A 17585-nucleotide genomic window follows, 5' to 3' on the forward strand; every position below is an offset into this window, starting at 1 on the left:
TTCAATTATCTCTCCCGTGCAGCACAGGCAGGAATAATACCACATTAGTTATCTCTCTGTTGCATCTCAAGAACCTCTTGGAGTATTAGCACATGAGGTTATCGAACATTTATTATAGTTTCCACTATTACTGCAGAGACATCAGCATACACGCTGTGTCTACTCTCAACACTCTAAAAGCATTCCTGGATAGCGAATAGCCTCGGTGTCTCTGTGTGTGTTTGCGCTTTACCCTGTCTTGTAATGATATGACTGCATTTATGCTGGGAGAATGGATTATGTCTAAGGTCAGTCTATTCTTAGCTCTGTTTTAGACTGTTTGGGTTTAGCTTTTGCTTTCTAAATTCCATGATAATTGGGGATCTCTGGGGATGGAGCCTCACAACATTAGCTCCAACTATAAATAACTAGCATACAAACAGACGCACTCTTACACAGACTATACTCTTATAAATATACACAATAGCACTGTGGTGCAACATTCATGGCAAAGTTTCTTTTTGTTTCTTTTTTTTGCAAGCCAATACATTTAACGTGTGAAGTAGTTTAGTTAATTTTTTATGGATTACCTTGATTTTGCAGTGAATGTCCTGTTTCTTCCAGGACAGTATCTTCACAAGCATAGGCCTAACCATTGGTTTTATTCATTTGAATCAGATGAAATGAAAAATGGTTATGATGGAAAGCTTAAAAATACGTCACTAAACATCTGAAAGTTGCACTCCATATTCATGTAGAGCTTCTTTGTCTCTTAAAATGCTTTTATTGGTTGAGTTGTGTTAAAAAAATGCCTTTTTGCAGGTTGTATATTGTCTCACTTAAACAACATGCTTCAAAAGTTGAGGCTGTGTTAACAATTTTAGGTAGAGAAAGAGTTATAGGGAAGCTTTGTCTGTGACAGAGGTTCTCTGTTAACACCACATGTATACACACTGTCTCACATATACGCATACAAAAACACTCAAACTCATGGTCTTTGAAGCTTCTCTTCCTGGGTCCTGCTGACACACTGACTGCTAGTGCAGTAAAAAAGGTGACACATGGTCTCAAATCAGGTTGTCATTGCAGCCTCCGCCTGCTTTACGGTGCGCGACGGTGGTTTCTAATGTTTGTAGGTCATCCTAAATAACAGTTATTACTTACAGGGACATCTTCTAAATACAACCTCAGCATGTTTAATTAAGTATCTTCAGTCAAACCTGATGTTAACTCACACTGAGCGCATCGGCGGCTTCAGATTGTAATGTCGCCTGGTCCTGTACATTTAGGGTAAGTCGTCAGATCGAACATAAAGACGAATCTTGCAGCACAAATCTGAATTTAAAATTCACTTTGTGAGGAAAAAGTCCATTTCTATATTTGTTTTGTATAAAAAGCATCAATTTGTTGGCAGGCAAAACTTCATGATGTGGTGGGCAGATGCAGTGCATTAGGACAAGTGTAATCGGCCTTGTCAGAAAATGTGAACCAGTGTTGTACTTCACTGTTGGGGGAATACTCTGATCCCATTTAATGCAGGAACAGCTGTCAGGGATCACAGTCTTAACTACTCACCGTATCTGTTCATGTATCAGAAAAAGCCAAGCTTGCTTATAAAGACCCACTCTTACGTTGTGGCTTTGAAGGCGAAGAGGTTCTAAAATAAGCACTTTGGATGTATGAGTTACAACAGAGGACAGTTTACACACGCACCTCTAAAGTACTAGCTGTTTATGATTTGAAGCATGTATGTACAAGATATCAGCTTTTTCCTGGGTATAGATGAATCATGGTGTTCAACCTGCTGTTAAAAAAATGTATTGTATTTTATAAGGAAGTTGTTGTTATCCCTCAGATAATATTTTAACTTCTTACATTGGATTCTACTACTACTCTGCCATTCTCCCTCAAGATGTGTTTACATTTGTGTGTGTGTGTGTGTGTGTGTGTGTGTGTGTGTTTGTGTGTATGTAAATATTTGTGTGTCACTACACCTGTTGTTTTGTGCTTTAAGGCAGCAGCCAACCAGTTTTTTTTTTAATTATTATTATTTTTTGAGAAATCTAACACACACTCTGGGGACAGTTTTTTTTTTTATTACTGGGCTATGCAAGGATTACATGGGGCGACACTAGCTTAGATGTAGCACAGGTTGTCCCATAATTTCAATTCACCTGCTCCTGCAGTCCACAGGTTGAGTCGTCCTGGGCAAGACATTGAACCCATAAGTGGTGTGTGAATGTGTTTAAGTTAGATCCCAATGAACCCCCTTGTACTTTTTTTCAGCCTCTGACATCAGTTTAAATGTGTGTGTGTGTGTGTGTGTGTGTGTGTGTGTGTGTGTGTGTGTGTGTGTGTGTGTGTGTGTGTGTGTGTGTGTGTGTGTGTGTGAAGATGTGAATTCATAGCATTCAGTCATGTGATCCAGGCTTGGATCGGAGCCTTGGAAGGCTAAACGAGCTCAGGAAAGTAGAGGCAACCATTGAACACAATGTGGAGCTGCCGCACGGGCTTTTGAATTTTCCATCTCAAAACTTGACATGTTAGGATCACCTGACAACCACATAAATATTAAGAGGTTGTGATGTGACCCTTACACAGCACACTAGACTTCACTTCAGTAATGTAAACTTATATTTAGTGGAGAATCCTTCCCCTTAGTAACATGTCAGTGTGGACTATTACTTGGTTTAAATGCCTAAATGCTTTGAAGGTTGAGAAAGAGGCCGCTTAGATCTGTGGGCGGCCAAGTCAATTTGGCAGTTTGTCCCCGAAGATTTCACTTCTGTATCTGAATAACTGTTTGATGGTATTAATTATTTTGCATCCAGTGATGGTCAACAGAGAGTGAATACTTCAAACTCTTAGGATTCTAACTATTTTCATTCAGTGGCACCATGATTTTGAATGTGTTGGTTTGAGAGTGATTTATCAAAGATTCTTGATGCATATTTCATATTTTGGCACGCATATTCACATAGCGTCCTCATGATAAATAACTTGTGTTTCCTTACACTAACGGTTTACTTTACCATTCATCGTACTGTATCGGGTTGGAAAACGATACATTTTTGTTTAAATCCTTATATGTTATATGTTATTTATGTTTTATTGCTTTTTTGCTTGCTCGGCCAGTAGTCGGTATGTTTAAGTGCTGTGGCCACATACATGAAGCACTAGTCAGTGCTTGTTCAACTTCATGTCTGGATCTGAAACCCGAAGCATTCACGGTACACTTGTTGCTAAAGTAAACTGTTTATTGGAAAAAAATTCACTGGGAAAACCTTGAAAATTGTAAAAAGCCAAATGCCAAATCCAATGCCAAATTTCAAGTACCAGTTAAGGGTAATGAGCATGGAGGTCTTCTAGTCTTTCCCGGACTCTCTCCTGTCTTGCATGCTATCCTTGTTCCGTCCCATGTTCTCATCTTAATTGTCACATGGTAAAAATAGATGACTATGTCTTGAAGTATATTCAGAAATTGTTGCCCTCATGATGTCAACATGGGTATCAGAATGAACCCAAATAAATTAATTGTGATCATAATCACTCCCAGCCACCATGTGTAATCTAAAGAGAGCTTCCTTTAAAATATTATCTGAATTAAATACGTCAGATAACACTCTGTACTCGAGAGATTGCTGCCATGACCATTTCCAGAACCACAGTTGCTTTCCTCTTTGACACAAAATGCTTCCAGATGAATGTCTCATTATTCTCTCCGAGTGCCTGGATTACTCTCAGTCCTGTTTATCTCACTTCATTGTTTTTGCTCTGGTCATTGGCTCTTTGTCATGTTAGCCGTGTCTGTATCTGTGTTTTTCTCGCCCTGCAGCGGTAATGCAGGCTGTTTTACAATTATAATAACATGTTGAAAACCCCTGCACGACATGCTTTTAAAAACAGAATAACAAATAGGGTGGTAATAAAATGCCATGGCTCGTCTAGGTGCAGCGCTTTACATTCTGGTCTAATCATAAAAAGTGTTTGGTGGGAGACTTCAAACAGCAGGGTGCAGTGATAATAATATGTGTGAGGTACAAACACACCGAGTGTATAAACTTCATGAAAAGAGCCATGTGTAGGGATCCACTGAGTTAAATGAAGCACTTAATGAACCTAGCATGAATCTGGCTTTTTAACAAGTATGTGAAAAGGAGGGCTGGGGTTTAGGAGGACACTTGTTCTTGTGGGTGGTTTGATCACAGGGTTATCAGTGAAGACATGTTGAAAGTTTCCTTTCCAAATTGGATGAAACTGGGCAGCCTGTACCCCAAGGAGGCTCTTTTCATTGAAGTATTCACTTTAGTATCCCTTCATGTAATTTTTAATAGATACAAAAACTATATAAAAGAAGTGAACACAGTGCACTGTGGCATTAACCAAAAGTATGTGGGCGAGCGGTTTGAGGCTAAAGTTTAGGCCGTTGTTGCCAGAAGTGACATCATTGGGATGAGAGGGTAGAGCTGCAATCCATGATGACACCTCCAACCTGATTGATGGGCTACCAATTACTCTAAATGGGCCCGTGTTTTAATAAATGAATATCACATTTTATTTGAGGACACATGAAAATGGGGTTTAAGACCTCCAACTCAGTAATGTACAGTAATCTAGCTAGAAGTCTGGGCAGTTTTTAATTGACTTCTATTCCATCAAATGTCATTTTGTAACCAGTTGATCATCCCTTGCTGGCCATTGGAAAGAATACAGGTTTATGGCATCCAGGTGCAAAGTGAATTTTTGTTATATAGTATTGTATATGGATTGATGTTCATCATTCATAAGTGCCAAAAAGTAATAACTATTACAATCAAGCCTGAAATCATTTAAGTATGTTTTCAGAGGTACCTACAGCCATCTGCACAACTTCACTTTTACTAGTGAGCTTCACCAGCACCCTACCTCGAGATACTTTGCCTTACTGTTTTTGTTCTCACTGTTGTCTTTGAATATGACACCAGTGGTATCTCTGCCAGCGCTCCTGCTTACCCACTAAGAAACTGTATCCAGTAACCATGCTAAAAGTAGAACGAATGAAACGTTCAGGTGGGAGCTTCTTGTTTTTAGGATGTGCTTACATAGTCACATAGTTCCAAGCCAAATGTAAAATCAGCTTTTAGCAATAAATGTCAGTTCCAACATTTACTTGATGACCTGTCTATTGATGGGTTAATTACTTTGTTACTGTTCTGTTCCTGTTTTATAACCAGATGTTCTCGTATTGGGAGCAAGAAGCTATTAATAATCATGTTTGTCAGATTGAGTAGGCTACACATATCAATAATGCCACTGAGGACTAAATAGCCTTTATTCATATATCATATTTCTGTTATGCTTTGAATTATTTTCACATATCTGCATTTTGAATATCATTCAGGACAAACACGATCAAGATCCTCATAAAATTTGCTTTACTTTTAGGACCTGCATTACTTGTGTCTATTGTTTTCCGCAGTCGTCTTTTTTCCTGCCTTTATTTGGCTCAGTGCTGTGTAACTTAACACATTACAGCAACCTATAGATCAGTGGAATTATCTATAACCAGGGGCAGAAATGTGTATCACATCACCTACAAGTGTGAGCATGTGTGTCTTTGCAGGCAAGGAACAAACTGAAAACCACTCGTAAAAGACATTGCTCTTTAGCTCTATACTGGTGGAGTAAAACCCCAGCAGGGATTTCCTTCAGTTTTCTATAGGCTAAACCTTTTTGAACAGAATTTGCACACCAATAAAAGAAGGCACATTTTTTGGCGCTAGATCCCTTCGATTGGTCCCTTTTGAATTGGTCCCATTACCTTTGTGTCACGGGTTGTGTTTGAAAAGTACTCAGTATGAGCAGGTGAGCAGAAAAGAACTCTGTGCCAGTGTAAATTGCTGATATAATAATAAATCTCCATAATTCAGATGAAACACAGTAATCTTTATGTACAGAGTATATATTATAGTGGTAAAATTGCTCACTGGTTTACAGCTTTTACTTTCACTCTTTTACAGTATACAACTGGCACTGGACAATGCATGTTTGTGAAGATTTTAGAGGCCAAAAAAAAAAAATTGTTGTGTCCAAAAAAGTTCACTTTAAAAGCATAAACCAAAGCCCAAAAATAAACAAAGAAAGTGGACGCTCTATGAATCACTCATATGGAACACTTGAGTTGTGGTGTGGTTTTGAGTTGTTTCAGAAATACAGACAGCAGGGGAGGCCAGCAAGGGAGAGGGAGGCAGCGAGCTGAGACACCTCTAGCTGGTCAAAGTGCACATATATGCACACTCATCAGTTGTCTTTCACTTTTGTATTCAGTGTAAATTTGTGACAATACAAAGCAGACAATAAAGACTCGTGATCATAATTCATCTCCCTCAAGAAAGAACCAAATGAGAGTCCTTCTGGGGCAGAGCTGGTTTTGGATCCGTCTGAAGTCCTCCTTAATCTTCTCATAGCTACTGACTATAGTGGAGCCATAACCATAACACTGAGTCACTCAGCTGTTCATTAGCTTCTGAGAGGAATGTCTGTGTCATGTGTTATGACAGAAGATAACAAGAGCCAGCATTTTGTGTTTTATTTTCATAACCCTTTAAAAAAAAAAAGATGACAAGTTCATGGATTCTTTGGAGTCATGGATACATATTCACAGAGAGCCAGGAGTTTATGCAAAGGGTTTCTCAAATCATGGAGCAAATCACACATCGTTCATCAAGTTTACATCGATTGCTTTCAACACCAACCATAATCTCATTTGTATTTACATTTGTATTTACATACACAAGTTAGTGGTAATCTATCATGTAGTTTCAGCAGATCATCTATGCACATGCTGTATGTTAGTGAATTTGTGTGTGCACACATGGCGACGCTTGTCCATGTCCATATGATGTATCCATGTGGTTCCATTTTTGACAAGTAAAGCACTGCTGTCTGTTGCTTTTAGGTAACAGGGGTTCTCCATCTCTGTCATGCCTCCCTCTCTGTCTCATTGTAAGGATGGATGTCTTTTTAATGGTGAGGGTGGGAGAGGCAGCGCCGAGCTGGAGAACAGGAGCTGATGTTGGAGGGAGAACAGACGTGTTACCCCTCTTTGATTTCCTGATAGCAGCTAACTCGCCAGGAAGTTTCTCTGTCTGCCTCATGAGATTGGCCGAGAACTTGCTTGGTGATTGGTCAATGAGCTATACTAATGGATGTTGCTTAGTTTTCCTCTATTACTCTTGCCTGTCACCCCTTCCATTTATTTCACCCTGTTCAACGTCACTGTCTGAGAATGACTCTGGAGAGGTTACAGGTCAGAGTTTCTTAGTGTTTCATTAAAGTCCTCTATCACCTGGGAAGCCAGCACTTGCAATACTGGGAGGAGAGTTTTTTAAGCAGGACAGAGATGGATGAACTGGGGTTGTTCGTGTGTGGAGCAGGTGTTGTCTAGAGGAAAGGAGCTTGTGCGTGTTGTGTATATGTGTTTGGGCGTGTGTGTCCAACAGAGACCCATGTGAAGTAACATGCATGCGAAAGGCCAGACCACAGGCCAGAGGAAATAACTTTTGTGAACAGTGATGTCCTGAACTGGCCTGGTTTATAACCAAAGGTGTGCTGCTGTCATCCGCTTGAACAAAACAAACTGCTAAACATACAAGGCAGCATGTGTTTCTGTTTACCTGTGACATCTGTTGTTGGGAATTAGTCATAAAAACCACTTGAAACATTTACTTAACTGCCATTCTACTTACTAACAAAGCACGCATAGTGGAAACAGTTAACATTTCAGAGTTAGCGTATTTAAACAGTTATTAAACTTGTGAAGTTAAACAATGAGTTGATGTTTTGAATGCAATGTTGCATAATATTTAGATGATCTCAAATTTAAAAGTTTAAAGATTAAGTATGATTTCTTGCACTATTTGTCACAGTTTGTTTTGCCTGGTGTTCTGTTGTGTGTTCTTTGGTGCCAACACACTCATTAATGTAATTTACATAATGAAGTATTATATAATACCATAATGAAGTATTATATAATACTATAATGAAGTATTATATAATATAATATAATGATAATGAATGTATCATTTTTAAGATGTTTCTTGACTTTAAATACTTCCTGATGATACATTTGTTTCAACCACTTGTTTTTTTAAAGCATTAGTTATTGGTATAAATATACAAGTCATTTGCTCGTGAAACATTCCCGAGGTGCGAACAATGATGCAAACGACGGTCACTTTCTCTTCAAATTATTTCAACCAATTTATCGTATAATGTATGACACTGGCATTTTTCCAGGAACACAGAATAAATAATTACCATGATTAGAATATACATATTGACTGACCATTCAGTCACTGATAACTCTGCCTTTTTGTTCTTCTTACAACTAATCAATTAATCACTGAGTCTGTATGATGTAAGAAAGTGAATCCAAAGTGACATCTTGACATTGCTTCTTTTGTCCAACAAACAGTCCAAACCCTCAGAGTCTTTTTTAATACCAAAAAGTAGTTGAAACTTACGCTTGCGAAATGATTGAAATAATTGACAATATAGTTGACGATTATTTTACCTTTGAACAAATAGTTGATAACCCGATAGATCATTGATTAATTAAAAATTGACTAAACCTGTATTAGATATGTTTTGTTGAGTACTTACATTACTTCAAATATTTCCAAAAGTTATGGGTTAGGGGTTTGAGTAGCATGGAAAACTCCCATGATTCCCTGCCAACCTCAACGTCATCTTTAAGTATTGTATTGATTGAGAGCCCCCTGGCGGCGGAATATACATACATATGCGCCTTTAAATTATATGCTTAACAAATTATCAAAGATATTATCCTTTGCCTTGTCGTTGTTGTGACAGGATGATACTGGCCAGCTTATTGTCTCATTCATTATCACCATGCCTCTCCTAGTAAATATATATATTACAACCATGCACCCCTAGAACAGACTGTATTTCCTGCACGTCTGGTATGCTTAATCCAATAAGTCAAAAAGGACATCATTTCTTTATTTGAGAAGACGACATGCTGAAAGGATGAAAACACTGAATAAACAGTCCTGGCCAAATCGAGGGATAGCATGAGTATACAGATAAGTCCTTCCCACAGGGCGTTGGGGCCTGTTTCACAATGTGCTTTCACTCAGCCCATATCTTGAGTTGCGTGAGAGATTTCCATATCTCACACACTCTTGTAAATCACAATTGAACAGTAGTAACTCAGAGAATGAACTCCAAACACGTCTGCTTTCAATTTGGGCCCAGGGGTCCTGCCAAGGCTGGGGCAGGCTCAGAGACCACCCCTCAGTGCAGATTTACTGGCCTCATCACCTCTTAGTACTGCAGGGAAAGCTTGCTCCCGTCACTACAGGATGTACGCCTCACACCTCTACAGCTAGGGCTGTTTGAGGTGTTAGGTGTGCTCAGTCAGAGATTTGGAAAAACAAAAACACACTGATAGCATGCAAGCAGGAAAATAAAAAAAACTCATAAAATAACCATGCAATTGTATTCTTATTTTTCTTGATTTACTTGTCAAACTATTTTAGTTGATTGTAATTGTAGTGTTATTGTAATATTTTACATTTTATTTTAAAATTTCAAAATAGGCTTGAGGTTGTATTGAAATTCTTTTGTACAAATAAACTTTCTGGGGGCCCAAGTGGCCTAGTGGTTACTTTGTGCAACACATGTACAGAGGCTGTTGTTCTTAAAGCTATGGTTTCAATCTGACCTGAGGCTCCTTTTCCGCATGTCATTCCCCACTCTTTCTCCCCGGTTTCCAACTCTATCCACTTTCCTATCTAAATAAATACATAAAAAGCCCCAAAATACAAAAAAATAAAAAATCAGAAAGCACATTGCGTGCTTCAGAATGCTTGCTCACTCTGAATTTTGAAAAATACACAATTTGTGCGTGCCAGATAGTTATATTCCATTTTTTTGAGCCCACTGCTGGCCTTACTCAGCAATTTGACACACTAGTTCACATCTAGGAGATTAAATACTCCCCCGTTCACAGACTTTGTGATTTTGTAACATGGAATGCGTGCGATTCAGTTTCAGAGCTCATCAATACAGTCTCTGCTGTGTCTTCTTCATCGTCACACCACTCATCTGTACTGAATACCAGTGTAGCTCTGGGGCCTCAGCACAGAGAATGCCAGTGATTGTGTAAAACCTGCCGAGGTCAAACAAAGCTGTTGGTTTAATCCAGCTCACTGTGATAGTTTGCATGTTTTTAATACAGATTACTTTGGTTGCCATATCCCTTGAGGAGGTCTTTGAGTTGTGATCTGCACAAACAGTGGGTATAGTCTTCTGTTACAACCTCTTTAAAGGGCTTGATGCAAATTTGGGTGTCTAGAAGAATGGAGAGATAATTGTGTGGCAAACAGGAAACTAGGATGTGCATTAACAGGTTTCAACAAGTAAATAGGACACAACAGAAACAGCGTCTTCTATCAGAGTCATCTCATCAATCACATGATGAGTTAAAGCTTGTGAGATTTTTTTGGAGTATTGAACTAGGCAGGGGTACGTTTCCTTGTGTAAGTCATGTTCTGATCAAAGATTCTTTTTCAGAGGTGGACCTAGCCCTTGTGACATCCCCAATTGGTCTGTGAACTTCATCACTTGTAACTCCAGTTACCCATTATTAGCCGTTTTCACATAATGCACTAATGAAAATGTCTAAAAAAAACTTCAGGCAGACTGTCCCTGAAATCTCCATGACTTGCTTGGGGTTGGTAAATGCTTAGTTTCATAGCTATAAGGCTCTGCTGCGGGCCATTCCCTCTTTTTCACCTTTTCTGTCTCCGCTGTGAACAATAGTCACGAATGGCTAAAAATACCAATAAAAATAGATTTGAATAATAGATTTTCAGATACAGAGTTGCTGAGGTATGACCTTCATAAAGCTGTTTTCAAATCAATAAATCAATCAGTCAATCAATCAATTCTTATTTGTATAGTGTCAATTCATAACAAGTGTTATATCGAGACGCATTACATAATAGCACATGGGATAATATGCAGGGAGGATTTCTATTCCTCGCGTTTCTGTTGCCAACACTTCCTTGCCCCTAAGGTAGGGTCGGAGCAGGCCGTGTATGAATGAGGACGCCGATGGTTGTGGGGACAACACAGTCCGATGGTGGATTAAAGTTGTAACCAGCAGTCGACTGATGTTTCTTAAAGACTCACCAGAAGTAGTATGAAGATCACCAGAAGTAGTTCTTAAATATCAGTGCTCATTAACAGTGATGTAGTTTCCATACCCATAGCAACCAAACAAAAAGCAAAATAAGAAAATATTTCTATTTTATTTCCTTTTATCTTGAATTAGCTAATAGCTCATTTTATTTTAACTCTGTTTTTTATGCATGTTCTCTGTTTCCCAGTCATACACACCCTGGCGTGAATTCATAGAAAAGGAACCCAGCTGTCCAGTGATTGCATGCCCAGGAGGACCTCACAGGGATAATTTGTCATTGATATGATTTGAGTCATTGGCTGTTTACAATACAAATTCCAAAGCAATGAAAGATATCACCAAGGCATTACAATATTTAATTTCACTTTTTTCAGTTGTTCAGTAGTAGGACCATTGGTTGCCAGACTAGTCTTGGGGAGCTCCAAAACCACAACAATTGTAAGACAAGAAAAAAAGGAGGCTGGTAGAACAAACATAGTTCTGTGGTCAGAGGGAACCACACAGTGAGGCGATGTGGGAAGCGAGGAGAGCTTGTTAAAGCACCCAGAATAATGCATGTGGGATTATGGACACCACTGTGTTTACTGATCCATAGACAACCTGTAACAGCTAACAGACCTGACACACATTGAGAGATTTCATGATTTAGTTAACACATTTTTTGGATCACGATCTTCCAAAAACTAACGACTTCTTCCTCTGTATTTGACTGTGTTACATAAAGACAGGCAGTAATAAAACAAACTCACGCTCTGTCTGCCTTGCCATTAAGGGATGGGAGTCTCAGATGAAAAAGCATGACAGAATTTTCTGAGAACCTGAATAATCAGCTTACATTTGAGCTAAGTAGGAACAGAGGGTGGTGGACTCGTGTTTGCTTTCCATTTTCAGCTCTGGCACAGATTCAGGCCACCTTGAAGAATCTGAAAACCATTAAACAGGACCGTTGGTCAAAAGTGCAGACTGTATAGGATATCACGGCGCTGTGCCTCACAGAGAGACAGAGTGATGAGGATGAGATATCGTGCGAGAGAGGGAGAAATTGAGACTAACAGGAGTTCAACACGCCTTCCTGTGTAGATGTCTCAATTACTGCCAGCTCATCTTGTCATTCATGTGGATGTGTATGGTTTCATAGAGACAAAGGCATCTTCACAAAGTGATGTAATTCAGCGCGGCAGTTTGTCCATCTGAAGTTACCTTCATGGTTGTTTGACACACCACCTCTTGCATGCAACAGCAGATTAGGTATAGACAGGCCTGTGGACAGACCTTCTCCCCCTATTGTCTGTTCCACACGCAGGCACTGAACATACATAAAGAGGGGTCACGCACATGAAGACAACATCAATCCCTCTCTCCGATGGCTCTGAGCGAGCTGCTGACTGATTCCTCTTAAAAGGACCAAGTGATAAATATAGGTGTGCGTAAATGTAGGCCTGTGAGTGTGACCTGATGCGTGCTTCTTCTTTTCCTCATAAATGTGTGACTGTGTCATTGTGACCTCGTCAATCAGCTGATCTGTTGGTTGTAGATCTTTAAACAGTCGAGATGTTGTGAGGAACTGAAGATTATGGAACTACAATTTACCTTAATTATAATAATAAGAACAAAAAACAGGTCTAAAGGTAAGCGAAAAAGGTGAAAATTAAAATAACATAGAAATACTGCTGCTAATTACTCTACATAAAATAATTTTATTTTTGCATATTTCAAACCAAAAGAGTTTTAATATGAAGGTAGATGTGCTGCAAAATAGGAGAGATTGTAGAATGTGATGTGAGCTTGTAGAATGTGATGAGAGTTTGTAGAATGTGATGTGAGAGCTTGTAGAATGTGATGTGAGAGTTTGTAGAATGTGATGTGAGAGCTTGTAGAATGTGATGTGAGAGCTTGTAGAATGTGATGTGAGAGTTTGTAGAATGTGATGTGAGAGTTTGTAGAATGTGATGTGAGCTTGTAGAATGTGATGAGAGAGCTTGTAGAATGTGATGTGAGAGTTTGTAGAATGTGATGTGAGCTTGTAGAATGTGATGAGAGAGCTTGTAGAATGTGATGTGAGAGTTTGTAGAATGTGATGTGAGAGTTTGTAGAATGTGATGTGAGCTTGTAGAATGTGATGTGAGAGTTTGTAGAATGTGATGTGAGAGTTTGTAGAATGTGATGTGTGAGCTTGTAGAATGTGATGAGAGAGCTTGTAGAATGTGATGTGAGAGTTTGTAGAATGTGATGTGAGCTTGTAGAATGTGATGAGAGAGCTTGTAGAATGTGATGTGAGAGTTTGTAGAATGTGATGTGAGAGTTTGTAGAATGTGATGTGAGCTTGTAGAATGTGATGTGAGAACTTGTAGAATGTGATGTGAGAGTTTGTAGAATGTGATGTGAGCTTGTAGAATGTGATGTGAGCTTGTAGAATGTGATGTGAGCTTGTAGAATGTGATGAGAGAGCTTGTAGAATGTGATGAGAGAGTTTGTAGAATGTGATGTGAGAGTTTGTAGAATGTGATGTGAGCTTGTAGAATGTGATGAGAGAGCTTGTAGAATGTGATGTGAGCTTGTAGAATGTGATTTGAGAGCTTGTAGAATGTGATGTGAGCTTGTAGAATGTGATGAGAGCTTGTAGAATGTGATTTGAGAGCTTGTAGAATGTGATGAGAGAGCTTGTAGAATGTGATGAGAGCTTGTGGAAATGCCCCCCTCCCTCTCCCTCCTCCCCTCACTGTGTGTCTGCGTGTGGGGGGAATTGGCCAATCAGAAGTAAGTGGTTTATAAAATAAAAAAGTGTTAAGTGTTTATAAAATAATGCAGAACATTCAAAACTGGTCAATTTCTTTCTTTCTTTCTTTCTTACTTGAATGTAACCGTATTCACTTATTTTATTCTGTACTAATCATCTGATTGGCAAAGACTCTGTCCAGGGATTCTCAAAGGCGGAGATAAAGAGTCCCAGGTTGATTTTAAGAGGTGGGTAAACTATCCCTCTTTAATGATTGTAGAGTGTGTGTATGTGTGTGTGTGTGTGGGGGGGGGGTTATCTTTTGAAATATTAGATCATTAAATGAGATCATCTCCAAGTAATCATCCCTCAACAGCAATCATGACAGATCCACAGCAGTCTGCTTCTCACTCTCACGCTAACACGCTGAGGTCATTTAAAGGATAGTTGTTTGTAGACCACTAAGACAACAACAAACTTTCATCATATCATGCTGCATTATAGAGATCACACACAAAACCTTTTGAAAACAAGTCAATACTACTTAATCAAGAGGTTCAAGTCCATACATAAGAATCAGTTTTGACAGGTGATGATCCCCCGCCCCCTCCGCAGAAAGCAAGTGCAGAGCATTCTCCAATATGGTTTCATTCTTTTTTTCATAGTCTGACCACCTGCAACTTGCATATGTCATGCTAGTGCCAGTTAAGACATAAAGTAAATGAAAGCCAGACCTGTGCTTTGGGGTCTTGTGAGTCTAGTACGGGGGAAAGCAGCACACTCACTCTGCACTGTACACAACAGTCATTAGGCAACCCATCTGCTCAGTGCTTGCATGCTAAGCTGTAATTTTCGGGCTCTGGTGTGTGTGTGTCTGTGTTTTTGTGTGTGCGAGAGGCCAGTGGTGGCGGGCTCAGAGTAGAAGAGACGCTTGTGCATGTGTTTCTATGTGTGTGTGTGTGTGTGTGTGTGTGTGTGCTATTATCTGGATGTCATCATAACCACAGAAATCAAGGCCTGATAGTATCTCCCCCCGCCCTCCCCCCCCTCCCATCCCCATCCAGAGTCACGAGAGCCGAGGGTCTCCTTTGACCACACACACTTGAGACTCACACAAACACAAGCATATGCCGACACCGACACATAGACACTGCATCATGCTTCCACATTTTGTAGGTAAACATCTCCAGATTGGTGTAGCGGGATGGAATTCCCGCCTTTGTGGGAAATGTGCCCAGAACCATTTGTAAACCCTCTTCTCCGCCGCCTCCTAACTCTTTACAGATTGTAAAACTGTGGCTCTCTATAGTGGGGTTACTCCTCTGAGGTTCTCAACCCCCTTCTCTATGTAATTCACGATGGAGAAAACAATTCAATCTCACATTTAACCAAATATATTTATCTTTCACGTGCTGAAAACTCACAGGTTTGGTCGCATGTATTCATGTGCATGTTGTTTTAAAAGCATACACACATTATGCTCAAGCCTGTTGCTTCTGTGTAAATATGCGGTTTGTAGACTTCAGCATAACACAGACAGTTTACATGTAGAAAGCACTGTGAATGTTATAGATTAACTGTATTATGTTGTATGTTATGCATTAAAGCCATGAGTTTACTCCAGGGGAACAGTGTTTGCCTGTCTTTACAAGCTTCAGAGTCTACAATCACATGAAGTGTTGGCGCTCTGCCAGTCGGTACTCTGGTCATGGCTAAACCTGAGCCATATGCCTCATCTAAATCAGTAATAATAGATACTGATATGTGCAATAACCCAAACTTGTGTATTATACTTAGCACAGATCTTATGCTCTTAATTAAATATGTTGTGGCAATCCAGTTTATTAAAAGTCATGCATGCAAAGTGTCAATTGCGGTCCTTGTATTTGTACACTTGCCTCAACCTAAGTCAACCCGATGCCTTGGACCTGGCTTCAGCCCAACATTGCTCTAACTTTTACCATTGTCCTGGCTTTAGGAGGGTCTTTAATACTTAGCCTAATCTCAGGTTCAGCAGACCCTCCATCGTGTGAGACCACAAAGGAGAACAATTCAGAAAGATTTTGTCCTCCTTATTCCCCTCCCTGGCCTAAGGATTGGGTGGCCTTAATGTTAAAAACAACACTATCATCTGTAATTGCTTATGCATCTCACGCCTGCACATGGGGCACAAATGTTGTTTTCAGCATGCTTCTTGTTAAATGTCTGTGTTAACGATGATCTGTGAGGATTGGACTTGTTTCTGTGGGTTTATTTCTTCTTAATTTGCGTCAGCTGCCACAGTGTTAACAGCTATTCCTTTCACCTATTTGTCAGCTTCTTATCTTGTACAAGCAGCGATTTCATCAAGTTTGGGAACTGAAATATTACAGCGGTTCATCTGTGCCTGTGGATGTCGTGCAACAGGGCGAGACACAACTTACAACTGGGAATACCGATGCATCACCAGGCAGCCAGCCAGACATGCACACAGACACTTGTTGTCTCAAACATAAACAAACTAGAGCAGATAAATGGCCATCAATTCACACAATAATAAAGACGTTTTCCTCCCACTCAAAAGCCCTCTGTCATTCCTAGAACTTTAATTTGTTGCCATTTAACACTGAGGGCACTTAGAGACAAGATAAGGTACATCAAAGTGATCTCTCAGCATGGACCCTGACTCCGTGCAATGGAAAGTTACTATTTGCGACTGGCTGTGGAAAGTCTCCCATTCCTCCCCGGTAGGAGACCACAAGTCTCAGCACACAATTTGGGAGACTCACTAGTAGAGGAGTAAACAAAGTAGATCCTAATGGATGAATATGAGGGCTTTTGTTTGATCCACGGGATGCTCAAAGACTTTAGCCTGAGACATGACAGCGGGCAGAGGGTGACAAAGGGTCAGACACACCTCTGCCATCTATACTAAGTGCATTAAATCACTCTAATATTGCTTTAAGGGCAATGTAACCGCATGCAACTTTGAGGTTTGATTCTTCTCCAAAACAAAAGCTCTAGACTTTCTATTACTTTCACATTTAAATACTGTTTGTTCTCTTTCAGCTCATAGGGTCAAAGAAGAGTTTGCGACATAAAGTATTCTGTGCGGTATTGCTGAGGAAACAAAATATTGCATCATTAACTGCAAAACTAACACAGGTTAGGTCTGGGGATGTTTGCAGCAGCTAAACTGATAATAAGTGGTTGACACAGAAGTAAGTTCTCACTGATCTTAACCCAAACATGGATTGATTTTCAGTAACCGACAGGGAAACATTATTTATGAAAATACAGTATGTTTGCTGTTATCAGTGATGTTTCGTCTTATTTACAGTATTTGACCCTCAATGTGAAAAAGAACAACTGAAAACAAGACATAATGCATTATGGGGAACCGAGCACTGTCAGTGCTTTAATTGATAAAACTAAAGTGTCACTCACATGGAAGCATCCAATAGATAACCATCAGTGCCACACAGACAGCATGTACATTGAATCTGCATTGTTTGCATTCCAAAGCTTCATTTCATCAGAAGTGTAAGATCTTTTCTACATTTCTACTGACAGTAAAACAGAGCAGGATGATCATATTTGTAGTTTTTACTTTTACTAAGTTTTCCCTGGATACAGAGTTTCATATAGTTGTTGCACTTTCAGGATTTTTTGGCCACCTTCCCAAGCCGCCTGTCATCTCCA

This window comes from Labrus bergylta, chromosome 3 (genome assembly GCF_963930695.1).
Source record: "Labrus bergylta chromosome 3, fLabBer1.1, whole genome shotgun sequence".
Classification (NCBI taxonomy): domain Eukaryota; kingdom Metazoa; phylum Chordata; class Actinopteri; order Labriformes; family Labridae; genus Labrus; species Labrus bergylta.